This window comes from Mauremys mutica, chromosome 3, assembly GCF_020497125.1.
Source record: "Mauremys mutica isolate MM-2020 ecotype Southern chromosome 3, ASM2049712v1, whole genome shotgun sequence".
NCBI lineage: Eukaryota > Metazoa > Chordata > Testudines > Geoemydidae > Mauremys > Mauremys mutica.
In genome coordinates this window covers 171,679,533-171,693,622 of record NC_059074.1, presented here as the reverse complement: position 1 = coordinate 171,693,622, position 14,090 = coordinate 171,679,533, and positions in this window count along the sequence as shown.

Below are 14,090 nucleotides of genomic sequence, written 5' to 3'. Positions count from 1 at the left end.
ACCCTCCTTTAGGGTTCCTGTCATGGGAGGGTGGCTTTATAATCTCTTTGAGGTCCACAGGAGCCCAGATGGAAGAAGCAGCTGAAGGTGATGCACTGAAAGTTCCCACCACTGGCTACCCCACTTCCCAGGATAGTCCTGGCCCTCACCCTCTTTGCCTCATGGATCCTCCACCCAGTTGAGGGGAGATGACAAAATGAATGCATCTGGTTCGCTTCTTGCTCACATCAGTTTTACCCCTACTTGGGTGGAGTTAGTCCTGGTGTAAATGAGAGGGGAATCAGGCTCACTGGGGTTTATAATTCTGTAACAAGTACTTCCTTTATGCCTTCAGCTGCTCCAGAAAGGGTGCAGTACTTTCAACACCTGCCCCAATGATAACCCACCTGCCATTATACTCCCACAATCATAAAACGTTTTCTGTAGTTTCCCATGGGGTGATAAGTCTTGTTTCCCTCCAAGTGTTATCATTAAGTAGGCCTGGGTTCAAGATGAAGATATCTGCCAGGTTCCACCCACCCACACAATATACACCTTGTCCAATGTACTATAGCGCAATGCTAGGTACAATACATTTAAAGTAAATATTTGGATACTTAAGTAACCATGCTGAAAAGAGCCCCTATCTTTATGAGCTATATCAAACCATAATGAAATGTGTAAATCATCTGGTGGTTATATCTCTGGAAACATTCCCTCCCATTGGTGTTCTGGGAAGTGATTTTCAGTTTGTGAGCTGGAATAAAGTTAGAGAAGTAAAACAAAGTCCTTTCTACCAGGCTACAGTATTAAATTATTTCTTGGCACAAGGAAGATTGCTAAAAGGTAAGTAGTCAAAAGCAGTTGCATATGAAAAATCAGGCACATAGGAGGCCCGACTGGTTTTTAATATAGATATAATCTTTATCATGAAGGAACAAAGTCCTTCATTTCCTGTTGATGATGATCATACGATACCAGTGCAATTTAAGCTATCACAGCCAAATATTGACTGTTTGTGGAGCACCTTTAAATCTTGAACTCTTTGCATATGAGCTAGTTATCTTAAAAAAGGTCTAAGCTGCACCTGCTATGCAGACACAAACCTTTATGCTGAGGAAAGGGGCATTGAGTATAAGAAACATCCTGAGTAGTTGTCTTTCTCAGTGCTGTTTACCTCTGCTGCCAAGGAGAGGTTGATTCACTGCCTCAAAAAAAAAATCAATGCAGTGAGGAAAAATTGCCAAGATATGACTGAGAAGCCAATATTAAACTACTGGATTTCTATTTTTCCCACCCAGCTGCTGAAAGAAACTGTTAACTTATTAACTGACTGGATCAGGCAGGTGGGACAAAAAGAAAGGTGACATTTTATAGTGAGTAATAAAACATCAAATATTTACTTCTAGAAATGATAAATAAAACTGGCTACAGGTGTGACTCAAGCCGATGTCTCCTTTAATTCCTACCACCTTCACTTCTGTCTGAGCATGTGCTGGCCATGAAGTTAAGATCCAAATCAAGGAATGGTCATGAAATCTACAAATATAATAGATGAAATACATAGCATTTTTGCCCATAGGAGTATCACAAGGAAGGCACAATGGGAATTTCTCTGTTTTTAGTCATGTACAACATGGACACTACCCATTGTTGTTGGATGTTTCTAAATCTTAGCATATCAGTTTGGCTTCCTTGCTTTCCAAAGTCACTGCTGCTCTGATTTGCCACTGAATTTCCAGGGTTTCATAGTTTATAATTTACTCACTCTACCAAATGAAAGTGTTGATGGCTTGTTTATTGAATCCCTATAGAAAATCATTAGTGGTTATTGAGTGGGTAAAATTTTCAAAAGTACCTAAGTGATTTGGGAACTTAAGTTCCATTTTCAAAAGAGACAGGGCCAGATTTACAAGGTATTTAGGTGTCTAATGATGCAGATAGGCAAATAGGCCTAAATCTTCAAAGGTATGTAGACACCTTTGAGGATGTGGGCCCTAGTGGGATTTTAAGTGCCTAAATGAGTTAGACACCTAACTCTCATGGAAATAATTCCTTAAATATTAATACTTATTGCCTCCTGTACATATTTGCTACACATTAAAATGCAAATATTAAAACATATTCAGATAACACTGTTTTGTTTAAATAATACTTTTCTACGGCACTTTACAATACAAACATCAGTCTGGGACCTTTTTTACCCAAGACATTTTAGCTTTCTATTTGCTTTTAAAGTAATGTATTGGTGTAACTAGTTATGTAAAATGATAGCCAAGTCTAAAAAGATAGGAGAAAATGGAATGTCAAAGGTTGATGCAATTTGCCTGATTCTCTACTGAGACTTGAGTGCATTAATGGCTACACAAGGTGTAAGGGACAATGATTTTACCTGCTATACAATATTTAGAGGTTATATGACTTGCCAAAGTCACATAGTAAGTCAGTGGTAGAGTTGGGAATAGAACCCAGGAGTACCAACTCCATGCCTTCCCCAGGATCTCATAATTTATAGTACTTGTTTTCTTGGTTGATGCCAGGAGATAGTATTTCCTAATACTGAATGTTGCTATTATGGCATACTGCATTTGCACTTAATGATGGGGCATGTTTTCCAAAGGATTTAATGTTATAATACTTAGATCAGATCAGAAATATCAAATGAAAAGGAGTGAACATCAGAATCCATTAACTTATCATCACTTCTGATAGCGAAAAGGGCATGCCCTATACAATCTAGGCTATCTGACTCACCAAGGAGGTCCATGGTGGGATAAAACAAAGTTACCCCATCCACTCAAACTAAAATCAAGTACTTCATGGGCAATCAGATATCCAAGATTCTCTGCAGACCTACAGCAGGTTGAAGTTTTTGAAGTTTGAAGCAGGTTGAAGATCAACACACAGTATATAAGGGGAGTAGTGTATCTGGGAAGAAGGAGACAGATTGGAGAAGATGAGTCCAGATAATGGGAAGACAGAGCAGCAAACATGGTGTTGTTTTGATGTGATGAGCATAGTTCTCCCCTCTGTTAGATTTGGCTAAATCATACAACATTATAAAAATCCATCATTAGCAGCTATTTCAGTGACTGAGTGCTATGCTCAGTAAATAGCTCCTGCTGCTTTTTTTTTTAACATCAAAGCTGAGGACAGGAAAATAGTGCCATTGAAGAAGGTTTCAACATGCATGTAAGGATTGTTCTAACAAAATAAGAGCAATTAGTTTGGAAAGAAAGAGATAATTGTCCCTTTAATTTCCCAAGATGACCTATGAGATCTCACTTCCCACCCTGTGACCTCCCCGCCCCCCAATTGGGATGAAGTTTCTGCAGGGCATTTACAAATGCAATGAGACAGGGGTCTTATTTCGAAAGGAAACAGCAGTAGAATTATAATTAATAAACGCTTACAAACGTAATTCAAGATCACATGACCCTCTTTATTTTGGAGAAGGTTTGTGTCAAGCTGTCTTGCAGTGGCTCAAGAGCATAAGTACCAACCTCAGAGCAGACTGTTGGGGACCAGGACACAAACCCCAAATTGGCTGTGAGTTCTATACCTCACTTTCACAGATCAATTATGTGAAAACTCCTCAGGCACTGTAACAGCCTTAACATGGAGTCACAGACAATCCCCTTGGGTACACAGATCTGTCTTGCCATCCGCAAGAGCCTATCTTTGTGACAGATAGTCCCTTACACCACAAATCACAACAATATTCAGGTTACTTTCAGTCCCAAAGGACTAATCCCTTACTCCAGCTCAATTGCACCTTAAAGGTTCTCACACCAAAGACAAGACTTGTAGCAGTCCTATAATAAACTATATACTGATTTATTAACAGGAAAAGAAAGCGAGAGATATTTACAAGTTAACGCATGTAAACATACATACACAAATGAGTTACAGTCTTAATTTTCCAAAGTAAAAAAGGCTTCTGTGATAAGCAAGATCTTGTCCTTTAGGGCTAACCCAGGCTAAGCACTGGGGATCTTATGCTTATGCCTAGTAATTCTTGCCCTCCAGAGTCTAAGCAGCATAAAGATACAGTTCATACTTGTCAGGGTTTTTTTATTCCCTTCTAACTTTTTGCTTTGAGCTGCAAACTCAGTTGATGGGAAGAATTCACTTGCAAGACTCATCTTCCAGGGGAGGGAAGGAGGCAGAATAAACAAAAAAGTATTTTGTCCTCTTTAATATCACACTCTAGTCTGTCTCGTGTCTATCCTTGTTGGCCAGAATGTAGCACCTTCTGTTGGAGGTCTGTACTAGTTAATGTTTCTCTCCAGTCTGGTGATTTACACAGTTACAGAGGTTTATAATGCAAATACTCAGATATTACCTTATAATATGGTATTCAGATGTTATAAGTGAGATTAATGTATGCAGCAATTTACAAGCATTACATAAAGTCTAAACACTCAACACATTCTTATCATTCTAATACCTATTTTAACAATACTAACAAACAGGTGAGCCAGACATGGGGGCCTGGGCATCAGCTGGCACCTGGTCTGCCAGTGTCAGAGTTTGAATGGGATGTTTATTAACCATTAATATCAAATTTTCATTCTTGTCTTTTTATGTATATCATGCATGTGTCTGGCTCATTCTATAGGGACAAACCCTGAAGCACTGATTCAAGGGGTATTGTTAGGGGAAGCTGAGGATGCTCAGAGCCTGAGGGTATGTCTACACTACAAAATTAGGTTGAATTTACAGAAGTCATTTTTTTATAAATCGTTTTTATACAGTCGATTGTGTGTGTCCCCACACAAAATGCTCTAAGTGCATTAAGTCGGTGGACTGCGTCCACAGTACCGAGGCTAGGGTCAACTTCCAGAGCGTTGCACTGTGGGTAGCTGTGAGTAGCTATCCCACAGTTCCTGCAGTCTCCTTTGCCCATTGGGATTCTGGGTTGAGATCCCAATGCCTGATGGGGCAAAAACAGTGTCAGGTTCTGGGTATATGTCATCAGGCCCCCCTCTCCCTCCGTCCCTCCATGAAAGCAATGGCAGACAATCATCTCTTGCCTTTTTTCCTGGGTTACCTGAGCAGACGCCATTCCACGGCAAGCATGGAGCCCACTCAGCTCACCGTCACCATACGTCTCCTGGGTGCTGGCAGACGTGGGACTGCATTGCTACACAGTAGCAGCTCATTGCCTTTTGGCAGCAGACGGTGCATTACAATTGGTAGCCATTGTCATCATATTCCTGGGTCCTCTTTTAGCCGACCTCAGTGAGATTGGTCAGGGGTGCCTGGGCAGACAAAACAAAACAATTGTTTTGCGCAAAACCAGGTGAGGAGGCGACGTCAGCGCAGTGATGAGAGGGACATGGTCATAGACTTCTCACAAAGTACGGGCTGGGCAATGTGCCCCGGCAATGTGCCCATGCTGATGAGCTCTGCATGAGCTCTACAAACACGCTGGCCAAACAGGAAATGAAATTCAAAAGTTCGCGAGTCTTTTCCTGTCTACCTGGCCAGTGCATCTGAGTTGAGAGCGCTGTCCAGAGTGGTCACAATGGAGCACTCTGGGATAGCTCCTGGAGGCCAATACCATTGAATTGCATCTACATTATCCCAAATTCGACCTGGCAAGGCCGATTTCAGCGTTAATCCCCTCGTCGGAGGTACAGTAACAAAATCGATTTAAAGAGCCCTTTAAGTTGAAAAAAAGGGCTTCTTTGTGTGGACGGGTCCAGGCTTAAATCGAGGTAATGCTGCTAAATTCGACCTAAAGTTGTAGTGTAGACCAGGCCTAAGAGGGTGTTCTCAGCACTTAGCACGATTTGCCCCTAGGACAATAGTCAGTTCAAGAGCTTACTGAAGTCAATGGATGTTTTACTTGACTAAGAATGGAGTAAAAACTGAAATAGGAAATCAAGATTTATCCCATAGAGAACAGTAGATGGGGCTGGTGAATTATAAGGAAATAATTCCATCAACAGTGACATCATAATTCTCAGGAGACCCTGATACCCAAGATTAAAATAATCCCATGTAATCTGCAGAGTCAGACCCATTTTTTTTTCCATTTTATAATTTATGAATGCAGGACTCTTTTTAAATGTCAGACTGTTTTACACTTTTTAATATTATCACAGCAACCATTTAAGAAAGCATTAAAGCTGTGAACATTGATACAGAAGAGATTCTATTTTCATCACTTCCAGAGTCAGTGTTTTAAGATGTATGTGGATTTATTTAAAAACTGTTCCCAGAACAGTCATGTAAATGACATATCTGTCAGAATGTATCAAATTGAAGGACTATGAATTTCTGATGTTGGAACAACTGGTTATTTTTTCTTCCTTGGTAATACATAGTTTCCTATGCAATTTTTGCCATCATATTATAAAACAGTGTGTATGAAGACATTGTTCCCTTTTACATAATGCACTCAGCTCAGTGCTAACAGTACACATCGCTAAACTTCCGAGAATTCAACAGCTTGATTTATATTTTGATGTCATGGGATGCTTCTGTTGAAGTTCACAATACAAAGCATGTATTCCCTGAATTGCCAGTGAGCACTGACAGAAGTGGAAATACAGGTCTAAATTCTACCCTCAGTTACATTATTGTAAATCCAGAGTAACTCCACTGACTTCAGTTCAGATACTATATATTGTTGTAACTGAGCACAGACTTTGATTCATAGCGTTGATGTAGATTGGGAACAGCAAGACCCAGACACTAATGAAACCTGCTTTAAGGGTCATGAGTTCAAAAATAGATAAGCATTTAGGACATGTCTGCCAAACTCTGTTTGTTTATTTATTAAGGGGGGAAAAATAGACATGTGCTTCTTGTTCTAATGCACCCATCACATTGGGTATCACAGGCACTAAATAAACCACAGCTGCTATGAATTTCTTTTGAATAGAACATCTTCCCACATTAAAAACCCTTGGGCCAAATTTTCAAGGTTGGCACCTACATGCAGTCCACAAAGTGTGTGCTCAAAAAGAAAGGCTTAGCTTGCATAAGTGAACACTTGTGTACTTTTTCAACACAGCCTTCCAATGTGACTCTGCACCTTGTGTCCCATATACTGGTATGTCTAAAGGAAATGGTAAATTCTTTGGGACTAAGTCCTTGGGGAAAATTCATTCCTGGTGTAGCTCCACTGAAGGTAATAGAAGCACACAATGGATAGATTTAGCTATTTGTCTTCAATGTGTTTATAAAAAAGCCTTCTGCACACTAAGAGGGCTGTATCGATAAATAATAACAACACACACAATTCCATTTTGCATGAGGTAAAGCAGGTGTTGCTGCTATAGGTTAGGCTCCAACTATTGGAATTTTAACTGTGGTTGTAACAAAGTAAGATCAAAGTAAGAGTTGGGAAACCCATTCTCAAGGTCTGAGTGCATTTATTGAATGGAATTCTGCCAAGGATACAATTTAGTGATATGCCTCAACATAAACAGTTCAACTATCACTTTCACTATTCAATGTAGTTCTAATAATGTCTCACCCACATTTTTAAAATACACCAGTAATCCAACAGAGAGGATCCATCTCCTAAAGATACTCAGCTAACAATTGTATTTCCCCATATTTTGACAAAAGGTTTGCTTTTTCCTGGTTTAATCCTAGCCAAACTGTCTGTGGAGGTACACTCAGCATGCTCTGCTTCCTACTGCCACACTTTTTAATATTCATTATATTTCATCTTTTAATGCAGTCCTAATGAGTGCACATTGGAACACCGCATAACCAGCCTCAGAAGAACGTGGTTCTGAAATACAACACAGAACAGGGGAAGCATTGTATGACAGCTTCTGTTAATGTTTTAATGGTTGAGAGATTTCCAGCATGTTGGCAATGTCAGGACAAACCAATTTAATAAATTATTAACACTAATCAAACATTTTTTATGATGGAAGTCAAAACTTCCTTGGCAGTAAAGGTTAATTCTGTTGAAGTTTGACAAAGATGTTACTGTTTGATGAAAGCCATGTTTCAGCTATAGCCTGCTTTAAACCAAATCTTTGCATTTCATTGAGAAGAAATAGCTGAATAACATGGTCCTTAAGTACATCAATAAATAGAGAATTTGAGGAAGAGCAGGAGCTGAGAAATGGCTGTGAAGTATAAATTGATGATACTGTATATAATACACCTGCCATTTCTTTGAGTAGAAAAGAGAGACAGAATGTCATCAGGAAGAGATAAAGCCCAGGCTGTCAAGGGATTTCGTTAAATCAATACTAAGAAATCTAAGAAATCCAGACATTTGACAATAGCAGTCAATTGGCACATCAAAAGGCTCACCATTTTCTCATGCTTGGAGCAAACTCGACTTCAGACAAGGAAAATATTTTAAAAGCAGGCTTTTGTTTAACAGATCAGTAGGAACAACACCACTGCACAAACAGCATGCTTTTCCTCCCACTGTCAGCCTTGCCAGTTAGTTTAATTCCAGCAGAGCACAAGCTAGTGAGGGATATGGCCTCCTCCAGGGCAACCAGAGTCTGTATAGCATCAGTCCATGAAGAGGGTCATGTTTTCCAGCACCAGCTACCAAACCAGGATCTAGTCATTTATCTCTGAGTTATCAGCACAAGACTCCAATCCACTGAACCGCAGTCATGTAAAATTTGCAATTCCCGAGGTTTCCAGTTAACTGAGTTTCAGCCACAAAGCACTCTCTGTTCTCATGTCCACTCACATAGAAATCAGCATCTCCTCCATTCAATGACATTTTTTCTCTCTTACAGGTGATGCCATCTTGGAAACTTCAGGCTGAGAAGCAAGAAAAACATAGTTCATACTAAGCCACTGTTAATTACTTGAGTTAAATAAAACTGTTAGTGACAAGTAGAAATATGCATTTTATTTAATTTTCAAAAACATATCATGTTTAAGAAAAGAAGTGATCAAGCCATGCCTGTTTCCAAATGAGAAGGTTCTCATAAACTTTCATGGGACAATGAAGATTGCTACTGAATAACAACAGTGTATAGTATTTTGTGTTTATATAGCACCTTACATGCCTCAGAATTTCAAAGTGCTTTTACAAATGAAGTGCCCACTCCTGCAATTCACTCCACATAGGTGCACTGCTGCCTATTGACCCACTGAAGTTAATGAGGCTCCATGCAGGTGCAGTGGTGTGCCTCTGCGCAGAGAATCTCAGGATTGGGGCTTATTTAGCATCATTGAAATGCATCCACCACAGTGGGTAAGGACATTAGCCAGGCACAACAGAGGGGAAATGTGTGGTCACTAGGACACCTGGTGCCTGAACTAAAGTGCATGTAAGTCATTGCAGAGACACCCATTGATTTTAGTAGGTTTCTGATCAGGCTTTTGGTGAACCCCCTGCTGTTACAGAAAGTGCCCAAACCTCAAACTGGTAACATTTGACTTAGCACCATTTAAGTCTGCTGTGAATAGTTCATCTTGAAGTCAATAGAGCTACAGTGATTTACACCAGCTGAGAATTTGGCCCAGAATCTCTGTTATTGGAGAGCACATACATGTTTAAGTTCTTACCTGAAATATCTTCAAACTAAGTTACATGGAACTTAATGTGTTTACCTTGGAAGGATGAAAAGGTTCAATGCTGCCACACATAAAACTCTGGTTCAAGGAATGCTGGATACATTAAATCTGATGCTAATGTCTTATCTATACAAACACTTAGTTCACGGCAAGCTGGGGACTAAATCTACCCCATATTAGCCTGCTGCGCCTTAACTGTTCATGTGGAGCCAGCTGCCACGCACTCAAAGTTCTCTAGTGGGCTTTAATCCAGTCTCGTTCTAAAGCTGGGCGGACCAACATGCACTACAGAACTTTTAGTGTGCAGCAGGAAGGTCCACAGGGACAGTTAGCGAGCAGCAGGCTAAGTGGGGTAGATTCACACCCAGGCTTCCTGTGAACTAAGTGGCAAGCCCTATAACTTCTAAAGCACCCTCTACATTTGAGCTCACGTTTAGTGCTAATGACTATGACTGCACATAGTGGTGGATGAAGTATTGACAGCAAATTGTTTGATTCACAAACAAACTTTGATTTTTTTTATTAAGCTATTACTTATTCCAAGTTTTTCTACAAGTGTTTCATATTAAAGCATCTTAGAATAAAAATTGTTCACCAAATGTTCATTACAGCCAGTGCTTTGTAGTATTCACTCCTTGTGTTCTTTGACTGGATGACAAGCTTTCATAACCATGGGAAAGAAATGAATAAGCCGCTTGTGGTGTGACTATTTTCTCAAATATATTCATACAACTATTTAGACATTTCTCCTTCTGTGGGACGTTCTTCGAGACAAAACATCATATATACGAATATTCATGAAAAGCAAATATAAAGATTCAGAAGTGATTTCACAGCCTTTATTTGATGAATGCACATGAATTCTCTCCCCCACCTTTATTCACCCAGATTTCTTCCTGTATACTGCTATGAAACTTCTATAAGAGACCCAATCTTCTGAGGTGCTGAATGATCTCAATTCTCATTTTGGGCTTCTGGACTTAAGGTCAGGAGTTTGGTTCAGATCAGTCTGAATAAGACCCCCCCAAATTTGGATGTTTGTTCAAAACTTAACTAAACTTATCTAGTTTAGAAATCATCATGGAAATCTCAAAAGTACAGGATTTTTCTTCAAAGTTCCCATGTTTCCTGGTCCTGGACTGGTAAGCAAAACAACAATGGGCAAATCTTGCTTTCATTAAGTCAATGGAATTTTGCCACTGACTTCAATTGGACCCAAGTAAATCGATAATTCTGGCGGTGGGCGCAAGTGAAAAACAGTTATAGGGATATAGATAAGCTTGGGTTCAGTCTTTATTTTTGAGATACTTTTCCTGTTGGGAGAGCTATTTATTGTCCACACCCATCTGTAGTCAATAGCAAGCGTGGACAGACACAGGACAAGCAAATGTTGCCATGGAAAGCCAAAGGCATTAAAAAAACTCTTCACGGCTTTAAATAAATCGCCTGAGTTACGGTAGTTGCAACAGTTTTATACTGTCAACTCCACTATAAGGGATGATAAAACCTAACCTCTGATTCCAAAACCAGTCTGCACTACTGTAGGGCTATATTCCTTACATTCAGCCCTATGCTTGAAAGTCGGATCACTCTCTGTTTTCTGAAGCTCCATCTGTACAGAATTGTTGTTACTGGTATCAGCTCAGCAAATGGAAGCCTGTCCTTTTTACACTAGATCTGAAAACAAATGCTGCTTAATTTAAATATGTCAGCTCTGGAATCATAATAAATCAATCTGTTTTTGTCTGTATTGTGTAGTACAGAGAAGCCTCTAACCCTGTTTACATGAGAGTTCACTAGCCCCGTTTGCAGAACAATGCTGTTTCTTTTCCTACTCTACAAGTTTTTTCCTGATTAGCGTCTCTTCCCACCTATCTCTATCTGGCTACTTTCCCAAGGGCAGCCAAGAAACAAAACTCAATGCTGTTCTCTGAATGTCTTATAAGAAATAGTTTCATATGACAGCCAACTCTCTTTCCTCTGTCAAAGATAGAGGGTTGATGCACCCTGCTGGCTTAGAATTTGAAAATCTCTCCTTCACACCTCCCCCCACAGCTGCTGAATAATTAACTGAGCAGAGAATATATACTTTTTTGCTTTGATATGAACACTACAGCTAACTTGCTTGTTTGAAGTTTCAAGGTAAGAAATTCTCAAAATCATTAAAAACCTCTTACGGTCTTGGGAGTTTAAAAAAAATGAAAAAGAAAGGAAGAAGAGCTTGTAATTGTCAGCTCTGAAAAGTTTTAGTTTTTCAACGAAACACGCCATGCCAAGTAAACCTACAAGAGATTCCTAAACCTCACTTGCCTGAAGCTAGCTACAGTTTCTCTAAATCAAAGCAGAGCCTCAGCTAACAGTTGCAGTATGTTAGTTCCTGGATGGGCTACTTTATGAAGAATTATAAAGTGACACAACAGTCTGGTTGGAAAAAAATCATGCTTTGATGTTTTTAACCACAGACTTCAAGAGGACCAACAGAGACCTTCCTGTTTTTATTGCAACCTCTGTCAGTCCTCCCCCTGCCTTTTTTTTTTTTGCGCACGCCAGGACTGTTATCTTTCAGTGACTCTGAAAGTTTGACTTATTTACAGACTGAATGGCTCTGTTTATAGGTCTATATCAGAGAACAAACAGGGCAAGTGTGACTTCCTACTATCTGAAATGTGATTCCCCTTCCCCACTTGTGGTGTGCATGGGAAGGAGAGAAGGATGAATCCTGGGAATTTCCTTCTTTTTGCTGATCTTTCTTGATTACATGTATCCCGAAAATACAGCAGTAAAAAATGGGCCAGTTCCTGAATTGGTAATCAGCCCATAGAAGTCAATAGGAGTTTGCCTGGGTAAGAGTTGAGTACTCATCTCAGGACCTGGCCCAACGCGGGACTGGGGGAATCAAGTATCAATTAAGGCTTCTTCCATTGTAAGCCCTGCATTAAAGCCCCTAATTATTCCTACCCTGTTATGTTAGAGTTGTACTTAGCCATAGCATTGGGAAATTGTATATAGCTCATAACATTTCAATAATGACATTAAAGGAGCACTGACAACTTAATCATATTGGCTAAGATACCACAGTGTTACGTGTCTTAGAAAGTACTATGGTCCTGATTTGGATATCCTTACTCAGCTTGAATAGTATTTTACTCCAGGAGTAGTCTCCCTGAAATCAATGGGATAGGTCCTGCAATGAGGTATTACTCAAGGGGAGTAAGAATAGCAGAACTGGACTCAAAGATAGGTAGCTATGTTGTAAACAAACAGTCTGCTTGTGTTACTAATACCAGAGATTATTACAAATTAAAGGAATTTCAAAAATCCAGTGAACGTGTCACTATTTATGATCTATGTTACATTTTGATTTTCCTTTGTCTTGGACAATGAAAATCAGGGCAGTTAATTTCTCTTTCAGGTTCTTGATGATGGAATGTTTGGGTTAAAAACACCACAAGGCAATGTTTGTTTATTTTAAAACACTTCTTTTCATTGGCATTTTTAATTTTAATTGTGGGAATATTTTTATAGATCTCAGGTTTTAAAAACTTGTTTTTATAAACCTGACATTTTGGGACAATCTGACATTCACAGTATCCTTTTAAAGGCATAAAATATTGTTAACTCCAAAGACATTGTTGGCTACTTTTTGAAAAGTGAATGGAATACATCTGAATGGTACTGGTTTGACAGCCTTAGACATGAAAAGCCTTTGTATGGTTGCTGAATGGTTACAGCACAACACTGGCATCTCTCTCGATCTGGCCAAGGAATAACAAAGTATCTGGACCTCATCTACTCTTCCAAACAAGCACATTATTATTGACCTAACCAGCCGCCCTCACAGTTTAGACTTGCCACGCAGACATTGGACCACACTGAACTGCATCTGGACAAACCATGGATGATGTGGCTAGTTGATGCACAAGTGGAAAATCAGAGACTCCCCTTTTTGGACTGCAGTGAGAACATCCAAACCATCGAACATATAACACAATGCCTCAAATATGGATTCAAAGGTGAATTGGATGATATCAACAATGTCGCAGAGGAGGCCTTGAAATGGCTTATGGACCTACAATTGCATCCACAGCATGTTGCTCTGTAGATGCCATATGAATGAACAAGAGAGAGAGAGAGAGAGAGAGAGACCAGTGGTGCAAGCTTTCTCAGTCTCTCCCATCAATGAGCCTGACTTTCTACTGCTTTGCACCTAGTGTACTAATTTATACCTGTGCAAAGGGAAGGTAAAATGCTGCCACATCTGCATGTGAGTGGAGAATTCTGACCTGAGAGCATTTTACAACCACTTTGTGCAGGTGAAATGACCAGTTACTGTGTAAGGCAGTGGAGAATCAAGCCCAAGTGGGCCTCACTTGGAACAACCAGCCTTTCTGTACAAGGGGAGAATTAAATCTCTGTTAGTGATTAAAAGGTTCCCAGGTCCAGTCTGAGTACGCACTTGGAAGTTTGAGTGCCTATCTGAACCTTATCCAAACTCAGTGACCATCCTGAGTGAGGCCCGTCTCTGATACTTCCTTCCTTCACTCCGGTTTTCTTCTCCTTTTTGGTGACAGCAGCATTTCTTCACA